The following is a 26,021-nucleotide window of genomic DNA, read 5'->3' on the forward strand; positions in this document are numbered from 1 at the left end:
TTGCAGGTGTCCTTGTGGCAGAGATGTGGATGCCCAGAAAGTTGAGTCCCAGTGGCTGGTTCACCATACAGAAGATCTTTGGGTATACGGCTGTCATCCATCTGGCGATTGTAGCCATGCCAGCACAGACATTGTTGTCTTAGCAATGAGTGTATGCTGATGGAATTAGCACAGTCTAGGACCTCGGAGTTAGTGACATTATCCTGCTAAGAGATGCTGAGGATATGTCTGAGACAGCGAAGGGGTAAACCAGCATTTTCTCCTGCCTAGCATATGTTGTCCAGGTCTCACCACTGTAGAGGAATGTGCAGGTTTGAGAAACTCACAGTTTGGTGTTCTCAGTCAGGTCGCTGATGTTCCACACTCTCATACTCAGTTTGGACATGACAGCTGTACCTTTTGTGATGCATTTAGTTGATTTCAACATCAAGTGACAGATTGCTGGTTATTATGGAGCCTAGATATGTGAAGCTATCAACAAGGTCCAGCATCACATTGTCAATGCTGATAAATGGCAATATGGCACCATCCTGGACCACCTTCTTAATGCTCAAACCAAACTCTTTACAGGAGTTTTTTTTAAAGCTCATTCTTTAATGGGATGTGGGCATTGCTGGCAGGGGAAGCACTTGTTGCTCATCTCTAATTGCCCTTGAAATGAGTGGCTTGCTAAGCAAGCCATTTCAGAGAGCAGTTAACCACATTGCTGTAGGTCTGGAATCACATGTAGGCTAGACTAGGTAAGGATGGCAGATTTCCTTCCCTATAGGGCATTAGTGAGCCAGATGGGTTTTTAGCTTCATGGTCATTATTACTTAGACAAGCTTTCAGTTTCAGACTTTATTAAGTGAATTCAAATTCCACCAGCTGCCATGGTGGGATTTGAAACTGTTTCCAGAGGATTAGCCTGGGCATCCGGATTACTAGTCCAGTGATGTTACCACTACGCCATCATCACCTACTGTGAGAGAGTCCATCCATTTCCTGCTGAAGATGTTTCTCCGTATGGAATGCTGGTGCAGCATCATCAGTGTAGAGCAACTCTCTGTTGAGTACTTGGATCTCAGGTGATCAAGGCTGAAAGAGCTTTCTGTCAGCTCTGGTATGTAAGTAGACACCATCTGTAGATTACCTGAAGACATGTGGTAGCTGCAAAGAGAAGAATATGCAAAGAGTGGGTGCCAGAACACAACCCTGTTTGACCCCACTGCAAATCTCAAATGGTTCCGATGTTGCCCTGTTGTAGCTGACCTTACCCATCATGTTGCTATGGAAAGAGGAGATCACATTGAGCAGCTTCAGCGGGCAGCCAATTTCTACCTCTGCTCACATAGTTGAATGGCCTTGGTGAGATTGATGAAGGCAATATATAGCGGCCTGCTTTGTTCATGGCATTTCTCTTGCAGCTGCTGGACTGAGAAGATCACGTCGATTGTGGATCTTCCAGTTCCGAAACCACACTGGGATGCGGAATAGATGCGTTCAGTCAGGATCTACAGTCTGACAAGGGCAACACGGGCAAATACTTTTCCCACAATGCTCAGTCAGAAGATGCCTCAGTAGTTGTTGCAATCGTTGCATTCACCCTTGTTCTTTTACAGGGCCACAAACTTTGCATCACACACATCCTAGGTCACTGTCCCCTCACTCCAACAGAAACAGAGAAGTTTGTGCAGATGCTGCAGGAGGGCCGGTTTCCCATTCTTGATGTGTTCAGATGGTATAGTATCAGTATATGGAGCTGCCCATGGCAAGCAAGTCAATAGCTTTGCCTAAGCTCCTCCACTGTTGGTTTGATATCCAGCTCTGCTGTCAGGGGCAGGCTTTCAATGGTGATTAAAGCTTCCTCTGTGACAGTGTTTTCTCTAGAGTGCAACTCAAGGTACTGTTGCAGCCACCTCTCCAACTGTTTGTCGCAGTCAGTGATGACCTCCCCTGTCTTTCTTTTCAATGGAACTGTTTTCTTTGCTGATGGAACTTTTGCCTCTTTAATCCCTTCATACGTGTCCCCAGCATTCCCTGTGTCAAAAGACATCTGGGGAAGAATTTTCCCGTTGGCGTGTCGGGGCGGGACCCACAGCCGACATGTAAAAAGATGCGTGGTGACATTGGGTGAGTGTCCTGACGTCACCATGCGTCATCGCGATATTTCGTTGGGCAGGCGCGCGATGATATCCGATGCGCGCCTGCCATTAATTAACAGGTCACTTAAGGCCCTTGAGGGGCCAATCAATGGCGATTTTTTGGTGCCCGTGCAATCTTCGGGTGGTCGCACAGGCGCAATGGGCAGGCAGGTAGGACACATTATAAACCTCATCCACAGGCGGGTTAAGATGGCTCACTGGGGTTGGAAGTGTACTCTGTCAAATATTGATTTTTCAAAGTTACTGATACTTGCCAGTGTGATCTGCAATACTTTAAAACGCATACCAATTGCTTAGAATGGACTTACATCCTTCAGGTCAGCACTCTGCAGTGAGAAATCTTTTGTGGGCCTGCAGGTTTCAGGAAGCCTTCCCTTAGCCTGGGAGTGGGAGCTGAACTCTCCACTGGAGGCACCTCGTCTGAGGAGGAAGGGGGTGCTGGAAGGAGGAGGAGGTCAGGAGTGCACATTCAGCCCCCAGGAGAGCCGCCTTTGGGAGGACAGGCACAGGCACAAGGGGTGCAGGGCCAAGAGGTAGTCCAAGGCGGAAGGGGCCGCAGAAGACGCCACTATCCTGCTGCCAGGGTATACAGGTAGCGAAGCAGCTACCTCAATATGTCTGAGGTGCAGTGCCGAAGGAGGCTCCGTCTCTCAAGGGAGACAGTCAACTATATCTGTCAGATCAAAAACAGAATTAGCTGGAAAAACTCAGCAGGTCTGGCAGCATCGGCGGAGAAGAAATCAGTCAACGTTTCGAGCCTTCATGGCCCTTCAGCAGAACTGAAGCATAGTTAGGAGAAGGGAGAAATATAAACTGGTTTAAGGTGGTGGGGGGGGGAGGGGGTGGGGGGGAAGAGAGACGTTGAGGGTGTGGTGATTGTGGAGATAAGCAGTGATAGGAGCAGATAATCAAAAGATGTCACAGACAAAAGGGTCAAAGAGGTGTTGAAGGTGGTGATATTTGTCTAAGAAAAGTGCTAATTAAGAATGGAAGACAGGATATTCAAAGTACAACTCTAGTGGGGGTGGGGTGGACAGACTAACAAGGTTTTAGTTTTAGATTTAAAAATAATGGAAATAGGTGGGGAAAGAAGAATCTATATAAATTATTGAAAAAAAAAGGGGGGGGGCGGTGGTGGGGGGGGGGAGAAACAGGGTGGGGATGGGGGGAGGGGGAGTTTAAGATCTAAAGTTGTTGAATTCAATATTCAGCCCGGAAGGCTGTAAAGTGCTTAGTCGGAAGATGAGGTGCTGTTCCTCCAGTTTGCGTTGGGCTTCACTGGAACAATGCAGCAAGCCAAGGACAGACATGTGGGCAAGAGAACAGGGTGAAGTGTTAAAATGGCAAGCGACAGGGAGGTTTGGGTCTTTCTTGCGGACAGACCGCAGGTGTTCCGCAAAACGGTTGCCCAGTTTGCGTTTGGTCTCTCCAATGTAGAGGAGACCGCATTGGGAGCAACGAATGCAGTAGACTAAGTTAGGGGAAATGCAAGTGAAATGCTGCTTCACTTGAAAGGAGTGTGTGGGCCCTTGGACGGTGAGGAGAGAGGAAGTGAAGGGGCAGGTGTTGCATCTTCTGCGTGGGCATGGGGAGGTGCCTCTCCTTCCTCTCTCCTCACCGTCCAAGGGCCCAAACACTCCTTTCAAGTGAAGCAGCATTTCACTTGCATTTCCCCTAACTTAGTCTACTGCATTCGTTGCGCCCAATGCGGTCTCCTCTACATTGGAGAGACCAAACGCAAACTGGGTGACCGTTTTGCGGAACACCTGCGGTCTGTCCGCAAGAAAGACCCAAACCTCCCTGTCGCTTGCCATTTTAACACTCCACCCTGTTCTCTTGCCCACATGTCTGTCCTTGGCTTGCTGCATTGTTCCAGTGAAGCCCAACGCAAACTGGAGGAACAGCACCTCATCTTCCGACTAGGCACTTTACAGCCTTCCGGGCTGAATATTGAATTCAACAGCTTTAGATCTTAAACTCCCCCTCCCCCCATCCCCACCCCGTTTCTCCCCCCCACCCCCCCTTTTTTTTCAATAATTTATATAGATTCTTCTTTCCCCACCTATTTCCATTATTTTTAAATCTAAAACTAAAACCTTGTTAGTCTGTCCACCCCACCCCCACTAGAGCTGTACTTTGAATATCCTGTCTTCCATTCTTAATTAGCACTTTTCTTAGACAAATATCACCACCTTCAACACCTCTTTGACCCTTTTGTCTGTGACATCTTTTGATTATCTGCTCCTATCACTGCTTATCTCCACAATCACCACACCCTCAACGTCTCTCTTCCCCTCCCGCCCCCTCCCCCCACCCCCCTCCACCTTAAACCAGTTTATATTTCTCACTTCTCCTAACTATGCTTCAGTTCTGCCGAAGGGCCATGAAGGCTCGAAACGTTGACTGATTTCTTCTCCGCCGATGCTGCCAGACCTGCTGAGTTTTTCCAGGTAATTCTGTTTTTGCTTTGGATTTCCAGCATCCGCAGTAGCTTTTAGCTTTTTGTTTTTATATCTGTCAGATGATTGGGCCTGAGATCTCAGCTAACTGTGTGGGTGGACACCACATGCCAGTGGCTCTAAAGGTCACAGCTGCCCTTAACTTCTATGCCTCTGGCTCCTACCAGGGGTCGGTGGGTGATCTTTGCAGTGTCTCCCAATCAGCTGTCCACATTTGTGTCAAGCAGGTTACAGACGCTCTGTTCAGGCGTACATTGACCTTCATCCACTACCGTTGGGACCAGGCAAGCCAGACACAGCGAGCCAGAGGCTTCGCAGCGATTGCTGGCTTCCCCACCCCGGTCCGGGGTGCAATAGACTGCACACATGTGGCCATCAAAGCGCCAGCAGGCAGCTCCCACGATGCCTACATCCTCAGACACTCCAAGGTGCCGGGGCTCTTCAGTGCTCCAGCCCGGCTGGATGGATGGCTGCTGGGTGACAAGGGCTATCCCTTCAGGAGGTGGCTCACGACGCCTCTCCGCCATCCAAGAACAGAAGCTGACCAATGGTACAATAGGAGCCATGCCTCCACTAGGGCTGTAGTGGAGAGAACCATCAGTCTTCTCAAGATGTGCTTCCGATGCCTGGACCGCTCAGGGGGCGCACTCCAGTGCCCGCCAGATCGTGTGTCGCTGATAGTGGTTGCATGCTGCACTCTCCACAATCTTGCGCTGGAAAGGGGTGATGCTGTGGACTACAATGATGTAGATGCAGTGGCTGCAGCTGCACATGATGAGTCCAGCAGTGAGTCCGAGGATGAGCACGCACAGGGAAATGCTGAGGCGGGTAGACGTTGACCCGGGCATACTCCAGGGAGGCAGGGACATCCGGGAGGCTTTAATCCAATGAACCTTCAGTGAGCCCACCACATATGGACTCCAGGACAAACCTGGGCTGCAGGCTCCATACTCGATACCTAAGTGCAAAATCTGCCTGGATAGGAACATTAACTAAGGGCCTTGTTAGTAAAGCTGAATGTCCCACAAATCACTCATAACATTATTGGTAACCATCCACCTACAGAAGAAAAGAGGCACCATCAGCCATAGTGACATGTCTGAATTTAATATTACAATCAAAGGAACTGAAGAAAACAAAATGAGAAAGGTGTTTAAAATCACACCAACTCATAAAGACTTCATCTCGGGCCAACACAAAAGCACCAGTGATAAACCCGTGGTGTATCTAAGGTGCCTTATGTTTATGCTTTCGGGTGCTACGTCTTGGTGCTGCTCCCTCGCTGGGAGTGGCATCTGAGACAGCCTGCTGACTCTGTTGTCCTGTTGGCCTCGATGACCTTTGCGGTCATCCTCTGGCCCATGGAGCCTGTGCTGTCCCTGCCTGGGAGGGAGCTGCCAGTTCCACAGCTGGCATCTCCACAGTCGTCAAAGCCTCACCGGATGCAACAGTCACTGGCAGAGAAGTGGAGGAGCTGCCGCCCTCATCTGGAGCACCCTGAGAGGAGCCCGCAGAGACGACAGGCAGCCGCTGCGCCGACATGAGGTCGCTTCGGACCTCCCTGCTCACCGTGAATGGATGGTCACCAAGCTGGGAAGCTTGGTGCCCAGACCATCTCCCACAATGGCACTGACCAGCTGAGGTCAATGGCGATGTGAGGGCTTGCTGATCCGAGCACATCCCCAGGAAGCCCTGATGGGTCTCCTGGAGGAGCCTCTCCACGAGAGTCACCACTCACTCCATGGAGGACGCATGGCGCTCGGCCATGAGGTTCATTGCTTCGTTGTTAGTCCGCACAGACTCCTCAATCACGGACACCAAGCCAGGCATAGCCTCATGTATCTCCCCCAGATGCTCCTGCACACCCGACTGCATTTCCTGCGTTTGCTGCATCGCAGACGACTCCAGAGACACATCATCAGGCACCGACTGAGCATGTGCCTGGTCCTCTGCCGTCCTCTCACTGCTGGCGCCATGGGCACTCTCTGTCTCTGCCAGCTCCTCCAGTGACTGTGAAGTGCCCTCACCGCTGTGCCCTGGGACACTAGCCAATGTTCTGATTCCCACCGAGGTGCTAGTATCTGCGCTGGTGCCTGCCTGGCAGAGATGGTGTGATGCTGGTGAGTCCATTACTTCAGGGCCCTCAGGTGTGAGAGGGGGCACCTGCCACTCCTCCTCCCGGTCCTTCTCTGCTGATGTTGAAAGGAAGAACAGGGGCATTGGATCAGTTAATGTGGAGACAATGTCAATCTGCATCCCTGTCCCCCGGATCATTATGCGCTCATCCTTCCATAAGCAATGGTCAAGCCATTTGGAAACTTCAATCACTAAACATTCAGCAGTGCCATCGTTGTTGGGAGAACAACGGTGATCTCACTGCTGGGCAAACATACCTGCCCGTGGCACCCCAGCCTCACCGGCACTGGTGGACCTGGGTGCAAGGCACCTCTCCAAATCTAGGGCCTCCTGCTCGAAGCGGCTGAGAATTGCCAACTGGGCCGGCCCTCCACCAGTCCTCACCCACTCGGCGGCATTATGTGCATCCTTCTCCTGAAAAGGAGAGAAGAGCATTGATTAGTGCTACTTGTGCCTGGATTCTCTTCGCGCACGGCCTACCCCAACCAGAGTGGGACATTGCAGGTCTCCAGGGTCTCCTCACCCTACTGCTGCCGAACACTCACACAAAGATGCTAGGGCTGTCTACCCCCCACCCCCATCCCGCTTGGCCAAATGCTGCCTACATCACATTAGGCACCACACGGTATATCCTTCCATAGCAAGGAGGCGCAAGCACGTGGAACGCAGAGTGCAGCAGATCGATCGGTGCCACATCTCCTTGAAGCTCCCCTCCCAGCATGTCATCACCCTAACCTTGACATGTTTTGCAGTTCCAGCACTGCACCTAGGTGCAGCTCCTCCAGGTTGCCCCCAAAACATTAATGTGGGTCTCAGTGTACCACATGCTGCAGGTGCAGAACTCATCTCTTCACCACCCTCTCAGGGTGACCTTGGCATGGGCAATATCTGCTGGCCCACCCAGCGAAGGACACATGACGTCAATGATTCAATGCAGTCACAACACTCAGACATGGGAGGTGGGGGAAGAGCCAGGGGGGAAATCCTACCTGCTGGGTTAAGTGACCAATACCAACATTGTCCTCACCCTTCCCGAGTGGAACAGGTCATTGAAGCGCTTGCGACACTGGATCCAGGTGCGCCGCACCATGTCGCGGGAGCTCACCGCCTCCACCAGCTCCTCCCAGGCACGTTTGGTCATGTGGGGGCCTCCTCTTCCTGTTCTGGGGTACGAGGACCTCCCGCTGTGCTGCCACCTCTTCGAGGAGGGCAGCAAGGCAATTGTCAGACAAACGAGGGGCACGGTGCCCCCCTGCCCTACCCTCCTGCCTGGCCTGCTCACCAGCAGCGCTCTGGGGAGCCCTTCCAATGGCCATGATTCACAGCCTTTGAAAGGCTGCAGCAACTTATTAAAACAGGCTGCCGGGTCGCCATCGGACCCAGCGGTCATAGCAGACCCCCCACCGCCCACCCACTCCCACTGTCCTCGGGAGCCGCGTTTCACGCTGGACAGGCCTTAATCGGACTGCCTGTGTAAAATGGCGACACAGACCCGATCGCGGGCTCCCGCACTGCCTGCCAGACAGGCAGAAAATTCTGCCTCTGGATATTCTGTCAAAGTTGCAACCTGCAGTCATTGGAGCAATGCCTAGTAGTCTGCTAGTCTTTACTTCAAGTGGCTCTTGGTACATTCAGAGTCATCTCAGTCCGATCTCTGTTGTAATTGATGAGAGGGGACAGCCTGGCTTCAATGGCAGGTTCCATCATAGTGATGTTAGCTTCAAACCAGTCAGCATTTTCTGCTCTTGCTTCCCATATGTTGAGAGTGCAATATTGTAGATGGTACCTTGAAGTATGTTCCACTTTGCTTTTGCACTCCGGAACGCACCTGTTTAATTGAGTCAAGGAACTGTTGGTGTCTATCTAGGTAAGCAGTATGACTGACATTGATCCGAGGATGGCATTTCTGCTTTGAATGAAACATTGTACACTTCTCTATAGCCCTGATGTGTATTCTACATTGGAGCACCCAAAACTGCATGTAATACTGCAGCTGTGACCTAATCAAAGCAGTTGTTTTTCTTGTACAGAAGAAAGAAATTAGAGAATGAGAGGAAGTGAGCTAGAAATATAAAAACTGATAGCAAGAGTTTCTACAGGTAATTAAAAATGATAAGAGTAAGTAAAGTGAGTTCATCCTCTAGAGAGTGTTAGTGGGGAGTTAACGTTAGATAATAAGGAAATGGTGGAAGAAATGAGCAAATATTTTACTTCTGTGTTCACTATAGAGGATACAAAAAATGTTCCAGTAATAGCTGCAAATCAGGAGGCGAACAGGAGAAAGCAACTTGGTGAAATTGAAATCACTAGGGAAACGGTACTGAGCAAATTGATAGAGCTGCAGGCTGGCAAGTCTCCGGGTCCCGATGGACTACGTTCAAATTGGCAAAGAGCAAATAAGATTAGAGAGACGAATGCATGGCTCAAAGACTGATGTGGGAGAATGGGTTCCGGTTTAAGAGGCACTGGCATCTGTACTGGGGAAAGTGGGGGCTGTACCACTGGAACGGTTTACACCTGAACCGTGCTGGAGCGAGTGTCCTTGCAAATCACATAGCTAGGGAAGTAGAGAGGGCTTTAAACTAAACAAGAGGAGTTAGGGATCAAGCTTAGGTAGAGGTAGCAATTCAAGGTTCAGAGTCAGGACAGGAGAGCAAAACAGTAAATGAGAAATGAGGGTCAGAGAATAGCAGGAAGGGACAGAGAGAAAAAAACCTAAGTATACATCAACATTCAAAACTAGATGTTACAAAGGTGACAAAATTGAAGGCTCTCTATCTGAATGCATGTAGCATCACTAACAAAATAATTGAATTGATGGCCCATTAAAGTAAATAAATATGGTCTGATAGCAATTATGGAGACGTGGCTGCAGGACAACAAAGATTGAGTCTTTGATATTGAGGGGTACATGACCACAATGTGATTGAATTTTACATCCAGTTTGAAAGGGAGAAGAGTGGGTCTAAGACTAGTATCTTAAACTTAAGTAAGGGCAACTATGTGGGGACGAAAGCTGAGCTAGCTGAAGTGAACTGGGAAACTAGGCTAGAGGATAGATCAATAGAGAAGCCGTAGCAGACAATTAAGAGGATATTTCAGAGTATTCAGAATAAGTACATTCTTATTATAAAGAAAAATTCTAAGGGGAGGACCCACCATCCATGGTTAACTGAAGAAGTTAAGGAAAGCATCAAACTTTAGGAAAAAGCATATATCTCTACAAAGATGAATGGCAGGACAGATGATTGGATAGAATATAAAGAACAGCAGAGAATGGCTAAAGGATTAAACAGGAGAAAGAAATTAGAGTGTGAGAGGAAGCTAGCTAGAAATATAGAAACGGATAGCATGAGTTTCTATAGGTACTTAAAAAGGAAAAGAGCAAGTAAAGTGAGTGTTGGTCCTCTAGAGAGTGATAGTGGAGAGTTAATAGTAGTTAATAAGGAAATGGCGGAAGAAATGAACAAATATTTTGCTTCTGTGTTCACTATAGAGGATACAAAATACATTACAGTAATAGCTGTAAATCAGGAGGTGAACGGGAGAGAGGAACTTGGTGAAATTGAAGTCACTGGGGAAATGGTACTGAGCAAATTGATGGAGCTGCGGCCTGGCAAGCCTCCGGGTCCCGGAGGATTTGAGTTCAGAAGTAAGAATGTGTTACTGCAGTTATACAGGGCCTTGGTGAGACCACGCCTGGAGTATTGCATGCAGTTTTGGTCTCCCTACCTAAGAAAGGATATACTTGCCATAGAGGGAGTGCAGCGAATGTTCATTAGGCTGATACCAGGGATGGCAGGACTGTTGTATGAGGAGAGGTTGGTTCAACTGGGCCTGTATTCACTAGAGTTTAGAAGAATGAGAGGAGATCTGATTGAAATGTATAAAATTCTAACAGGGCTATACAGACTGGATGCAAGGAGGATGTTTCCTCTGATTGGTGAGTGTAGAATCAGTGGGCACAGTCTCAGGATATGGGGCAGGCCATTTAGGACTGAGGTGAGGAAAAATTTCTTCACAAAGGTGGTCAGCCTGTGGAATTCTCTACCACAGAAGGCTGTGGAGGCTGGATCACTGAGTATTTTCAAGAAAGAAATTGATAAATTTTTGGATATTAAGGGCATCAAGGAATATGGAGAGAAAGCGGGAATATAGCGTTGAGATAGAGCATCAGCCATGATCATATTGATTGGTGGAGCAGGCTCAAAGGGCCAAATGGCCTACTCTTGCTCCTAGTTTCTATGTTTCTATGCTTCTATGTCCCAATGGACTACATTCTAGGTCTTAAAAGAGGTGGCTAATGTGGTAGTTGATGCGTTGGTGTTAATTTTATAAAGTTTGCTAGATTCTGGAAAGGTTCCATCAGATTGGAAAGTAGCAAATATAACCCCTCTATTCAAGAAAGGAGGGAGACAGAACATAGGAAACACAGGCCAGTTAGTTTGACATCGGTCGTGGGGAAATTATTAGAATCGATCATTAAGGAGGTCATAGCTGGGCTCTTAGAAGAGCTCAAGGTGATCGGGAAGAGTCAGCATGGTTTTGTGAAAGGAAAACCATGTTTAACCAAATTATTGGAGTTTTTTGAAGGAGTAACATGTACAGTAGATAAAGGGGAACCTGTAGACGTACTGTACTTGGATTTCCAGAGGCATTTGATAAGGTGCCACATCCAAGATTATTACGGAAAATAAAAGCGCATGGTGTAGGGGGTAACATATTAGCAGAGATAGAAGATTGGCTTGCTGGCAGAAAGCGGAGGGTATGCATAAATGTGTCTTTTTTGGATTGGCAAGATGTGGCGAGTGGAGTCCCACAGGGGCCTGTACTGGGACTTCAACATTTTACAATTTACATCAATTACTTAGATGAGGGGAGTGAAGGCATGGTAACTAAATTTGCAGATGGCACAAAGATAGATAGGAAAGTATGTTGTGAAGAGGACGTGAGGAGGTTGCACGTGGATATAGATAGGTTCAGTGAGTGGGCAAAGATCTGAAAAATATAGTTTAATGTGGGAAAATGCAAAGTTGTTCACTTTGGCAGGAAGAACAAAAAAGCATTGTATTACTTAAATGGAGAATGGCTGCATAATTCTGAGGTGCAGAGGGATCTAGGTGTTCAAGAACATGAGTCACAAAAAGTATGCAGGTACAACAAGTAATTAAGAAGACTAATGAAATGCTATCCTTTATTACGAGAGGGATTGAACATAAAAGTAAAGCTGTCATGCTCCAGTTAAACAGGGCATTGGTGAGACTGCACCTCAAATACTGTGTGCAGTTTTGGTCGCCTTATTTAAGTAAGGATGCAAATGCGTTGGAGGCAGTTCAGAGGAGGTTTATTAGATTGATACCTGGAATGAATGGATTGTCTTATGAGGAAAGGTTGGACAGACTGGGCTTGTTTCCACTGGAGGGGTGATTTGATTGAAATACGTAAGATCCTGAATGCCCTCAACAAGGTAGACGTCGAAAGGATGTTTCCTCTTGTGGGTGATTCCAGAACTAAGGGGCAGGGTTTTAAAATTAGGGTTCACCCTTTTAAGACAGAGATGAGGAGAAATTTTTTCTCTCAGAGGGTTGTGCGACTTTGAAACTCTCTGCCTCAGAAGGTAGTGGAGGAAGGTTCATTGAATATTTTTAAGGCAGAGGTAGGTAGACAGGTAGACTCTTGTTAGGGAATCAAAAGTTATTGAGCTTAGATGGGAATGTGGAAATCAAAACACAAGGAGATCATCCATGATCTTATTGAATGGCGGAACAGGCTCGAGGGGCCGAATGATCTACTCCTGTTCCTATTTCTCAAGTTCTTATGTTCTTATGCTGCACTCATCCAGGCAAGTGGAGAGTATTCAATCACACTCCTGACTTGTGCCTTGTAGTTCGTGGACAGGCTTTGGGGAGTCAGGAGGTGAGTTACTCTTTGCAGAATTCCCAGCCTCTGACCTGCTCTTGTAGCCACATTATTCATATGGCTAGTCCAGTTCAGTTTCTGGTCAATGGTAACTCCCAGGATGTTGATTGTGGGGGATTTACTGATGGTAATGCCATTGAATGTCATGGAGAGATGGTTAGATTCTCTCTTGTTGGAGATAGTGATTGCCTGGCACTTGTGTGGCACAGATGTTACTTGCCACTTATCAACCCATTGCTGAAAGTTGTCCAGGTCTTGCTTCATATGGACATGACTGCTTTAGTATCTGAGGAGTTGCAAACGGTACTGAACATTGTGCAATCATCAGCGAACATCCCCACTTCTGACTTTATGATGACAGGAAGGTCAGCTGAGCAGAAGATGGCAGGGCCTAAGACACTACCCTAAGGAACTCCTGCAGTGATGTTCTGGGACTCAGATGATTGACCATGAGCAACCACAACCATCTTCCTTTGTGCTCGGTATGACTCCAGTCAGCGGAGAGTTTTCCCCCTGATTCCCATTGACTCCAGTTTTGCCAGGGCTCCTTGACTCCACACTCGGTCAAATGCTGCCTTGATGTTAAGGGCAGTCACTTTCACCTCACCTCAGGAGTTCAGCTCCTTTGTCCATGTTTGAACCCAGGCTGTAATGAGGTCAGGAGCTGAGTGGCCCTGGCAGAACCCAAACTGAGCATCAGTGAGCAGGTTATTGCTGTGTAAGTGTTGCTTGATAGCACTGTCGACCACCCTTTCCACCACTTTATTGATGAGATGTGATGGATGCAGGTTCAATTATGCCTTTCAATATGGAATTGGATAAGCACCTGGTAACAAAAGATTTGCTGGGCTGTGGGGAAAGGGAGAGGTGTGGTTCTAGCTGATTTGTCTTGCAAAGACCGAGCACAATGGGTTGGATTGCCTCCTCTGTGTTGTATCCATTCTATGATTCTTTATCTATCCACTCCCACATTTTCAGAGAATTTGGCATTTAAGCCCTTAGTTCCCTCTGTTCATCTACACCCTTCAGTGCTTTTCTATTAAGTGTATATTCCCACTCCTAGTTTTTTTTTTCAAAATGTATTTACATCTGGTTTTCTACAGCGCTAACATATCCATGTCCCCCTGTAGTCTCTTAGAGCTCTCCTCACAGTTTGGCAATCCCCAAATTTTGTGTTACTGGCACATTTTGAGAACTTGACTCTAAATACCGAGAGTAAACATAGACCCTGATCCCTGGAATACATCCTTTCCAATCAACCTCTAATTCAATAATGCCAGTTAACTTAACACTATGGCCAGAAATCTCCCTGGGAGCTGCTACCCCCATTGCCTCAACCTTCCCTTCCAGTGGAATGATTGCCATTTCTGGTGGCTTTGCTATCATGAATACCCAGCTGTCTGTGTCTCTTGGTGCCAGATTCCTGGAGGAGTGCTTTATAGTCAGAGGCGGTGAAATGATGACGTCTGCTTCTGTGCCTGTGTGCCACACTGTGACCTGCTGTCTTGTTTGGTTCCATGTCCCACCTACTCATCTGATAGACATTCTTGAAAAGTGGTGGAAAAAGAATGGTGGAACATGTAAAGATGATCGCTGAAAGTCAAGTGAGTAAGCTAAGTCCTGCTCCTTCCTTAACTACATGCCTCTCAGTCTGCTGCGGTAGACCCCAGCCAGAATTGTAAGTTTAAAGGCTCCAGTCTAATTCAAACACCCCAACAGATCACACCTGCTTTATGCAGAATTTATTTCAGTGATAATTCCAATAAGTATGGAAATGAGCTCACTCAGGAAACTCTCAATGTAACTATCTCTCTATACAACCAATGCATACATTTTTCCTCATGGTGTAATAGTGGCACATCTCACCATGTGGAAATGGCAGCACCGCCACCACAAACCCAACCCACAGACACCCCAGCCCCCTGCGCCACCTCACCACATCACCACCTCTCCTGGCCTTCCTGATTCCTGACTTAGGAATTTGGAATTCTGAAATGCATTTTCCATTCAAACTATTTGTTTCTATACGTCAATGACATTGTCTTAGAAACTCAATGCAAATTGGTTAAATTTACACGAGGAAAGAGCAGATGAAAATTAATACAGGCAAATGTAATGAACTGCATATTGGAAGAAAAAATGGGCAACGCACACACTCCATGTGAGATGTTGAAACAACGAAGGGTGATGTTAAAAAAGACCTGGAGTCTTGGTGGACTTGACACTCATATCCAAATAATGCAGAGCACCAATGAACAATGCCAATAGAGTGTTGAAATACAATTCCAAAATAGTAAAATCCAATATGATCTAGCTGTCCAGTGTGCTGGTCAAATTACATCTTGAGTACTATGTCCAGTGCTGGTCACCAAGAAACCAAGGGAACATTCAAAGAAGAACAATGAGGCTGATACCCAGTTTTAGACTAATAAAAACAGAAAGTATTGCTGAAAAAAGAGACATGTCAAAGCTTTTCATCTTGCACTCATCAGGACACTTCGCAAGAATACCAATATGAGGGGAAAAACAACAATTTATACTGTATGAGAAGAGACTGCTGATTGGTTGGCAAAATGACTCTGATTGGTAGAGGCATTGCCACAGAGAATGTACCGGTGATGGTAACAGACAGTTAACTGTCAAACATTGTTTGAAATTTAAGCCAGGCAGCTTGACCCTGATTGGTCAAGGCATTGTCCTGAGGAATAAGTCAGCGAATGGCTGCTACTATACACTAGCAACACAAGTGGTATTCACCACTAACAGAATGTTGCCTTCAGGCCAAAAAGATGTTCTGCCAATCACACAAATGAGTAATGTGGTATATCAATTTCACTGCCAGTGTGATGCTAGATATGTAGGCCGTACATCCCAAAGACTGGCAGATCATATCAAACAGTATGCCCTAGCCGCTGTTTGCAACAGGCAAGATACATATCGTACCCAACCAGCGCATGTTTGCAAAACTCAAAACACAGTGGGCGGAATTGTCCCAGATTTTCACTAAGTGCGGGAGTGGGTGGGAAAAACTACGTTTTACCCGCCGGCCACAGTGGCGGCTTCTCATGCTGTATCGTCCCAAGCCTGCCGCATTAATTATGCATTCCAAGGAAATACGCTGTTTCCATGGTGGGTGGGCTCTCATTCACCCACCACATCATCACCTCGCGCTTCATCATGCCAGGCACCATATTTAAAGTGCAGCCATGCGCATACCTATCAGTGCTTCCAACCCAGGACTGCTGCACGAAAGACAGGATGGCCCAGCAAGGCAAAAAGTCTACAGACCCAGGGTTCAATGATGTGTCTCTCAAGTGCCTTTTGTACGCAATGGAGGCCACTATGATGTCTTCTACCCCCGCTTTGGCCACAAGATGGGCAGCAACTTCACCAATCCGGCTCTACGCCTGCTCTCGGTGAAGACCAGCAAGCAAGATTGCCAATCCAGCTTGGGAGGTGGTGCCAGCGATGGTCAGCACCAACAACCTGCAAAAGAGGACAGCCACCCAGTGCCTCAAGAGGATGAATGATATCCTCAATTCTGCCAGGGTAAGTCACTCTTCTCATCACTCTCAACTCACACACTCACAAACTCATCACACATCCACAGGGCCCTCACTCACTGTCGGTTCAAGGGACATCACCATTCACTCTCTCACACACACATTCATTGTCCTCATCCCATCCATGGGACCACACACAGGCCAGGCACACTAATTGCCTGGCCTGGCAGGCATCCTGTTTACACTCTCTCCATCTCTATTCATGCAGAACAAGCTGGCACACAACAACAGGGAGAGGTCGTAGACCGGTGGAATAATGGTTGAAATCAAGCCCCTCACAAGCTTTGAAAACAGAGCCATCCAGCTGGCCGGCAAGGATCTGGACCATTCCTGTGCTGTCGGTGAGGTTGGCGGTGTTCTACCAAGTGAGGATCCAGTAGTGCAACATCCATCAGACAACCATACTGTGAGTGATGCGTCCTGTTTCACAGGCCACTGCCATGCACTAATTATCTCTCCTTGATTCCACAGGCACATCTGCCAAACAGCCAACAGAGTCCATGACCCAGAGCCTCCAATCAAGACCACGAGGAAGCTCAGAAGAGGAATCCGGTGAAGCCCCCTCTGAACACCCTGCACCAGCGCAGAGACACACACCTTGGTGGGACCTGGTTTTAGAGTAGCCTCAGGATCACAATCTGGTGAGCACATTGCACTTTCTGATCCACAGCAGGTGGCGGTAGGGACTTCCCAAGTGTCTGGCACTCAGAGCACTGCTGGAGGCCAGAAATTTACGGAGTCCGAGTCAGATGATGAGGCTCTGCATTCGGTCAGGTCAAAGCCGCTGGAGCTGCAAAGGCAAGCTCGGGGACATCAGGAAGGGATGTGCGCTGCACTCCTCAGATTGCAAGGCATGATGGAGGAGTCCGTCCGCCTTCAGTCTGAGGTGATAGCGCTGGCATAACAACGCACCAAGGTCAACGCTGGGAGGATAGCGGCCACTATGGAGACCTTGGCCCTGCATTACTGCGTGGGTTGAGCTCCATCGCCAATGCTATAGTTGGCCTCCAACAGTGTGTATGCGAGAGGGGTGTGGGGTAGCCCGATCTCACTCCAGCTACTCCTTCTCCTCAAGGAGTCAGCAAGGGGCCCTCAGGCACCCAAAGGGAGGAGTATCTGCAGGTGTACCCCCGGTGCTATCCATATAAGTGACTCTGGGAATGTCCAGCCCATCCGAATCCCCTCTTCCTGTGACCCCAGCAGCTCCAGCTCCACAGGCCGAGAAAGGTGCCACTACCACACAGCAGGACCCCAAAAGCAGGCGGGGGGCCTTCAGGTCTCAGCCCTGCAGAGGATGCCTGCCAAGGTCATCACAGACAGGGAATAGCAGCGAGCAGGCTGCCTCCACCTCCGCTATGGATGTCCGGGGAGCACCAAGACGTAGCGGCAGGGATAGGAAAGTTAAGAAGATGTAGCTGCACAGCCTGGGCACAGGTGTTAATCACGTGTACATAATGTTCACTATTGTCAACAATGTCTCCCTGCCTATGGCTCCTTATTCTGAAGAGCAATGTTCTTGTCACTCTGATGTGAAACCTTTCTGTACAAGATAAACACAGGTGTCTCAGTCCAGAGCCTCTTCCCTGTGCTCTGTGCAGCCTTCAGACCACAGTGATGGTCCAGCCTCACACTCCCTGGAAACATTACTGACGCTTGCACCTCGGCCGTGCTGGTCATTGCTGCCAGAATGTAGTGGGCAGGTGCCACAGAGTTCCATCATTCTCTCTGTGTGCTCTCAGCACCTTTAAGATGGAGCTGGCCCTCATCTTTTCCACATCTGTGACTAGTGACGCTGTGCTCCTGAAGGGGTCAGATGCTGAAGGTGGACAAAGGATCAGATGCTTTTAAAGTTTCATGCCTGCTTTTCTACGTTATGTCTCTGATCACAGGTGCAAGTAAGCTGCCCTCGGCCAGGCAGGAGTCAGCATTCTCAGAGTCTATGTGAAGATCTATGGAATGTCCTCACTGCATGTCGTCATCATCCTCCTGGGATCGACTATTTGGGCCTTCACAGCGACTCAGTGACAGGAACATTATCACAGAGGGCATGTGTGCTGCCGTAAGTGTGACTGGAGTCAAATGATGCAATAGATGCAATATGAGGATCTATTGTGTCTCCTCACTGCATGTCGTCATCATCCTCCACAATCGAGCAGCTATGAGGGCCTCCCGAGTGCACCTGCCTTGTCCGACCAGTGTGAGGGCCTCATTGCTATCATCAGCACCTTCAAGGACCTCCTCACCCTCATCATCTTCGATGTCCTCCTCATCGGAGGAGACCTCCACCTCCTCCATCTCCTCCTTAACAAGATCCTCTCTCCATTGCAACACCAAGTTGTAAAGGGTGCAACGGGCGATGACGATGCGTGACACCCTCGGTGGACTGTATTGCAGGGCTCTACCAGACCGGTTCTGACACCAGAACTTCATTTTCAGCATCCCGATGGTTCGCTCCACCAAGTTGCAAGTTGCTGCATGAGCCTCGTTACACCTTCGCTCTGATGCAGTCTGGGGCCACCACAAGGGCATCATCAGCCACATCCTCTGCAGGTAGCCCTTTTCCCCGAGGAACCATCTCTGCAGCCTCTGTAGACCCTGGAAGACATCAGGGATCTGTGACTGACAAAGAATGTAGGAGTTGTGCATACCCCCTGGAAACCATGTGCAGACCTGCAGGATGTGTTTGTGGTGGTCGCACACCTGTAGCACATGCAGCAATTGGGAGCCCTTGCATTTGACATAGTTGGCCCATCGTTGCAACAGAGATCTGAGCATCATTTGAGTGCAGTTGATGGTACCCTGCGCCTGTGGGAAATCTGAGATCTGGGCAAATCCAATCATTATTGCATCCTGGCTCCATTGGTCCCGGGCGATGCTGGCTGAAACAACTTGGGTTGCACGGAGGGTAGCCCTTCTCTGGAAAGGGGAAGACTCAGTCCTTAGACACCTTTTGTGTTGAGGGGGTTGGGGTGCACTTATAAGCATTTATTTTAAAATTCAACCCTTGTCTTCAGGCCCCAATCCCAGCCTGGACTCCCAGGTAGTCCCCCACTTCTGAACTGAAGAGGACCAGCAACATGAACACTATGGCTACGAGAGCATTCCAGAGACTGGATAATCTGTGGTGCATAGTTCACCTCCTGATTCCCCATGACCTCTCCAGCACTTAAAAGGCACAGGTCAGGAGTGTGATGGAATACTCTCCATTTGTCTGGTCAAGAAACCCAACACTATCCAGGACAAAGCAATCCATTTGATCATAATCTCATCCAATGGCTTAAACCTCACTATCAGCATACCAAGGCTGCAGCATGTCTTATCTACAGGATACCCTGCAACCACTCACCAAGGTTTCTTCAGCAGTGCCTTGCAAGCCGGTAACCTCCGCCAACCAGAAGAAAAAGGATGGTAGGTGTGTGGGAATCAGCACCAGTTTCCCTTTTGATTCACACACCATTCTTATTTGGAAATAATTTGTTGTTCTTTCACTGTCACTTCACTGGAACTCACTACCATAAGCACTGTGGAAGCATCTTCATCACATGGACTGCAATGGTTCAGAAGAATTCTTTCACCCACCTTCTCAGGCAACTACAGATGGGCAATAAATGCCCATATCCTGAGAATGAATTCAAGAAGAATTCTAGTGTACTTGAGGATTAATACTAAAGCAGTAAAGGTATAATGCAGTAGATTAGCATTGAAGCAGTAGAGTTACACAGCACTTCTGGTATTCTTGCCTGAAAATCTCTGTTGTATTAGTGTCAAAGGTGCAATATTGCCACCACAGAATAACCTATTCCTAACTGAAAATCAATAGCTAGTTTGGTAATTAAATTAACATAAGCAATCCTCCCTTACCCATCTTTCAACTTAGTGCTTATGTTAAGTTATCAAACACACAGGACTGAGCCTGATGCTTAAACAGCTAACGGGTTTCTTGTGAGGTGAATTGAAATAATCCTTTTGCCTTCCAATTAGTAATTGGGATTGTTTGTCTGAAATTTTAAAAAGCCAGTAAGATTTTCTTTAAAATGAAAACAAAAGAAAACAAATGAAATGCTTACATTTTGTTCTCTACACGCATCTTTTTTTTATATAGCTTGGACTTTACTCATTGAAACTAAAAAATTAACATATATTAAAATATCCAGTAGTATGGGGCAGAAAAGGAGGGGAGAAATATTGATTGTGGGTTCAAATGCAATATAAAAGTAAAATTTCAACACATTAATGGCAAAAATATATTTTAATTAACATGCTGTTTGATTGGAAATGAGTTAACTAAAATACTTTGAAAACACAGCATTGTAGAGCAATATAGCACTGCACCATAGGACAACTTATTGTACGAAGAATATTAATAATACTGTCCTAAATTGTTCTGTGGTCCCACATTTTCTGAATAAACCAGTTAAACTGACAAATAACAGTAGGGCATAGCTAAAGTTTATTTGTTTCAATTATGGTTACAGAGAGCAGTCAAGACTAAATCCTATTTAAGCCCAATACTTCTCAGCTAGGAAGAAGTAGTCCCCAGGGGCTTATTTGCAATTACTTTTATTGCAGTTCAGCTATTGTGATTGGTACAATTCTCTTATAATTATGGAAACTTCTTTTCCAGTTCCTTTTATAATGTAGACAAAGCTGCAACTGCTTCACACAGAAGACAATTAAGAACTACAAAACCAGGATAAATTACCCTATGAATTACGCCAGCAAAAGCAGAATACGTAGCATACATTTTTAATATTGTTCAGTAACAAAATTTATTGTGAATTCACCAACTATGAAATAAATCTTCCATGTTTTTGCTGCAGTATTGGCAGGTCAAGAAAGCATGGAAAGAAAAAAAAAAGCTATTTGGCTTATCATGTCTTCTCCATTCAGATCTTCTCTTGGGTTTGCTTTTTAGAGGGAAAGTTTAGCATAAATACTCCATTATTCCCTAAAATGAATCTCAGCCAGCCTATTTATTCAAGCCTAACCTGGCTGTCAACCGAGAAAGTGAATGAAATGCCAAGCTCTTTCTAGTTTAATTTATGAATAAGATGAGAAAACTTTAAGCCCCGGTACCATCTGAAGCATGGGAAAAGATTTCTTTTTGGCTGCTTCCTGTGAGCATTGTTGCTATGTTTAACAAAATTATAAAAATATTCATTTAAAATTTGTTTATAATTTCGCCAGGAACAATCTTCTCCCTATGTTCACAACATCATAGGCATCTAGCAACCAGAGGAAATCCCCTACACCCCATGCCATTGAATAATGTTTCAAAAGATTTTTTCTAGTGTTCCACATCATCTTCAACCAGTTGAAGAGTATAGTTTGCTTCAGCCCATTTTACCTCCCTGTACTAGTGAAAGAGGTAAAAGGCTTTTTGTCTTATTAGACAGCTTATAATTTCTGGTTTGGGATTAATAACGCAAAGCGCCTACTCTACTGGGCCTCATTAACAGCTTCATTTCCTCCTCTGTATCTGTCAATGAAAGGGTTCTGTAAATACCTCAGAGCCAAAGAAAATCTCTCTGGGAGTGTAGTAGTACTGTAACAGCAACAAAGATTGATCGGTCTGAGAATAGGGACACATTCTAAGGATTGCACTGTTGGATAGATCGTTCTTTACTTTCAACAATTATCTGCAAAACACGACTTATGTGGTTCTAGCAATTTAAGCAAAATCGGAGGAAATTACATTTGCAGAGAAATAAAATATAATCTTTACTCTGTGTAGCCATTTCTGTTATTTTTCGGTAGAATATTATATTAAAGAAAACAAATAATTTTCGCATATAAAAGCCCTGCTGTCTGCAAACAAAATAATGCATGATTAGTTGTGTGGCATTGCTTATTTAACTTGTGAGAGAGATCTGTACAGCTTCCTTTGTTACTTGTGAAATATTAAGAAGGTGTACAGCCTTCAGTGCCAACACATGCTAAACCTCAAAAACATGAGGTGAAATGGCACCAGTCAGCTGCCTAGCTAATGAAGAATAAAATTTGTGCATAATCTTGCACAGTTGTAACTTGATTTCTGATCTTGTGACAACAAATATCATTTGCAGAGTGCTTTTAATATAGTAAAATGTCACAAGATAGTTCAGAGGAGCACAATCTGAAATAAAATTGATATCAAACCAAAGTATAAGGTATTAGGACAGACGACCAGAAGCTTGACTAAAGAGGCAGGTCTTAAAGAGGGAGAAAAGGCAGAATCATGTGGAGGCGATGGGGATCTCAGCCACTAGCTAGAGAGCAAGCAAGACTCCCACATTGCCTCTTATCAGGAAATTCCACCACTCTCGTGCCACTCAGGCACTTGACAGACCTTGCCCTGGGATCAAAAACCCCGAGGGCGCAGGCCATGCCCACGGAGAACTGACAGCCAACCAGAGGCCAGCAGCTCTTTAGCACTCAGGAAGTCACCAGGCGGGCAGTGGCCACTGCAGGTATGACAGCCATTCGAGGCCTTTGCAGAGGCAGCAAGAACAGCAAGGGCTCTCCACAGCACCCCACCCCCACCCACACTGATGCTTGGTCCCTTGATCAGGCACTCAGTGCCTTTGAACAAAGGCCTTCCTCCTGCAAGCCCGCAAGCCCGCAAACAAATACGCCAAATTTTGCTTGTCCCGCTCTTGGCATGGTGAGTCCCTCACTCATCACTAGACTAATACCCAGGGAGGTGGAATGAGTGCCTTAAGTGGGCATTAATTGCTAAATTAAGGGCCTCCATGGGCCTTCCCACCACAGACTTAATCGGGGTGGATGCAGGAAGGTGGCAGAGTCCCCACCCCCTCCCACCCAATTAAATGCCTCTCCGCCACCAAACTCAACACAGGGAAGGGCACAAGTTTCCGCTCAAAGAATAGAGACAGTGAAGGAAAGATCTCCAGAGATTATGATCTAATTGGCTTTGGGCATGTCCACCGACGGTGAAGCGAAGGAAATCGGGGATTGTGGTAATCTGAGGTGTAATACACCTTTAAGAGAATTCAAGCAGATTGACCACGTGACTGTACAACCCAATAGCTGTGTAGCACGGGCTACAATGTTAATGTTAGTCTAGAGAAGGGTTTGGTTGCAGAAGCACACATCATGTTAGTGCTCAGTTGTCTGTGTAAATAAGTAGCAAATGCTTCACCTCTTATTGGTCTCTGCATCTGCAGTATATTGTTATCAACTCACCCACTGACAGATAAGCCTGCAACTGATTCGCAAGCAAAGTGACCCTGTAGTAGAACATAACAAACTGGCGACGAGGCAAAACACGACCCAGTCAACGACACCAAGGAAAGCCGCAAAAACTCAACAGAGGTGAATCAGCCGTGCCTTGCAGGCTGATTGTAAGTACAGCCCTCACCATAGCCCCCAAAGTTATCTCCCTCCAGTATGCCATAATTTGGCTGTATCAAACCATTTGATCAGACCATTGATGACTGGTTACGTTATATTGAACGCCTCACATTTTTCTTTTTGGCCAATGACATATCAGGGGAGGAGAAGAGGCAGGCCACCTTCTTATTGACATGTGGCAGTAAAACACACTGCCTAATTCATAGTCTAATGGCACCAAATGCCCCAGATTCCAAGGGTTTTGATGAGTTGGTGAATCTAGTGAAAAGCCACTTTCAGCCGAAATCCTCGGTAAGAAAGCAACATTTTAAATTCAATTTGAGGTGTCGCGCCTCTGGAGAGACAGTCGCTTGCTGTGTAGTGGTTTTAAAACAACTGACAGAGCACTGTGAGTTCGGGACATCGATTAATGACACGTTGAGAGACCAATTAGTATGTGGGATTATCGAAGACGCCATTCAAAAAGGTTGTTGCCAGGAACAAATTTAGACTTCAGCAAAGCGCTGGAGTTGGCGCTCGCAATGGAAAGCGCAGTCAGAGATCCAGAAGCAATCAAGGGAGCACAAAATAGCGCCGTCCTTTGCGTCGGGAGGGAAGCACCAGTTAGAAATGGCGCGGAAGCACAAGGCTCCACGGAAAGGCGGGAAACAGCCACCGTTAACAAACCAGCAAAAAGCAATGGCTTAATGGATAAAACCCACGTTAATAATGGCAGAAATGTAACCAGACAGCCTGCAAACGAACGACAAATTAAAAGAACCGAGTGTTTCTACTGCCATCACAATGGGCACATTATGGGGTATTGTAAAGAGAGATTGAGGCAAAACTTCAAACAAAAAGGCAGAAATCGTGAAATTCATATAATGGAGGAACCAAAAGAAACAGAGTCAGATATTTACTCGCTACACAACTTAAAAATGGGTAAAGCAGCCAATCTACATGCCAGTAGAAGTCAACGGAAAACCCATTCGAATAGAGGTGGATCCAGGGGCATCCACGACAAGTATAGGGGAACACACGTTTCAGTATCTGAACAGGGGAGGCCACTCACCAGAGCTGGAAAATTCAGATGCCAGACTAAAGACATATACTGGTGAAGACATACGAGTAAGAGGTATGTGCAAGGTTCCAATGCAATATAGAAGCCAGTCTGCTAACCTACCCCTAATGGTGATAACAGGCAAAGGACCGAGTCTCCTCAGAAGAAACTGGTTAAGAGAGATCAATCTTGAGAGATTACTGAGCTCTCAATCAGAAGCAGGAAATGCTGCTGTTTGGAAAAAGGAGCATGTAAAGATTCAACAAAAGGAACTCGTACAGCAGATGCTTTAGGACAGAGTTCGAGTTGAAGTCAGTAACCTGCAAAAACAAAAAATAAACCCTACTGAAGGGCTTTTGCATATTACAAAATTCCCTCACATCCCAATTTGTACCACTAAAAAGGTATGAGGAAGGACAAGAAGAACTCAGCACATCTCTGGCCGAGATGAAGAATCAATTAGCTGAGAAAGCACAACAATACTTAATTCTCCAGGAAACAACTAACAAATATAAAAATGAATTGGAACAGCTGAAGAATCAGCTATGTGGAAGCAAGAAGTTCTAAAAATAGAGACACCTGAGTTTTCATAGGAGCTGACAGATGAGGGAATACTGGAAGACTCAACCACTGAGTTCACTCAAGTTGAGCTCATACCTGTGCCTAGTCTGGCCAATAGAGAAGTTGAAGAGGAAGCCAAGATGAAAGTCAGTGCCGCCAAGAAGAAAACCCATCAAAAGAAAACATGTAGAAAAAAAAGCGGAATTACTAACAAGGCCCCGAAAACATATTTTACACAACAGGCAACTGATCATACCATGTTGAATTTAGCCTGGCCCAACATCCTGATTCCTAGAACCTGCCTTCATATTGTTGAACTTGGAGGGGAGGGGCAGCAGGAGTGCATGTGACTGGGCCCGAAAGAGGGTGGAAACATTCCCGTTGGGGTCTACACCACAGGTAGAAGGAGCTCCCTTTGCTTTGGACCTGTAGGGTCCATTGAGACTGAGAGAGTCAAAGAGGCAAACTTACAGGTTCCAACTGGGGACCCTAGTGGACAGATAACTCCTGAGAGGGAGGCCTCAGATAAACCGAAGTTGTAAACCTATGGCGGTCAACATCTTTGAAAAAAGCCTCCTGAGAGACTGAATTTGTAAATAGTTTATTTATTTAAATAGTTAATATATTGTAAATTGTACTTTCAAGTAAAGGGGGAGGGATGTGGCAACCTGACGTGCAATACGCCTTTAAGAGATGTGAACAGATTGACCACGTGACTGTACGATCCAACGGGTGTGTTGTGTGTGCTAAAATGTTAATGTTAGAATAGGGTCTAGAGTAGGGTCTGGTTGGAGAAGCACACACCATGTTAGTGCTCTATTGCCTGTGTAAATAAATAGCAAATGCT

The sequence above is a fragment of the Cetorhinus maximus genome, chromosome 1, assembly GCF_964194155.1.
Source record: "Cetorhinus maximus chromosome 1, sCetMax3.hap1.1, whole genome shotgun sequence".
Classification (NCBI taxonomy): domain Eukaryota; kingdom Metazoa; phylum Chordata; class Chondrichthyes; order Lamniformes; family Cetorhinidae; genus Cetorhinus; species Cetorhinus maximus.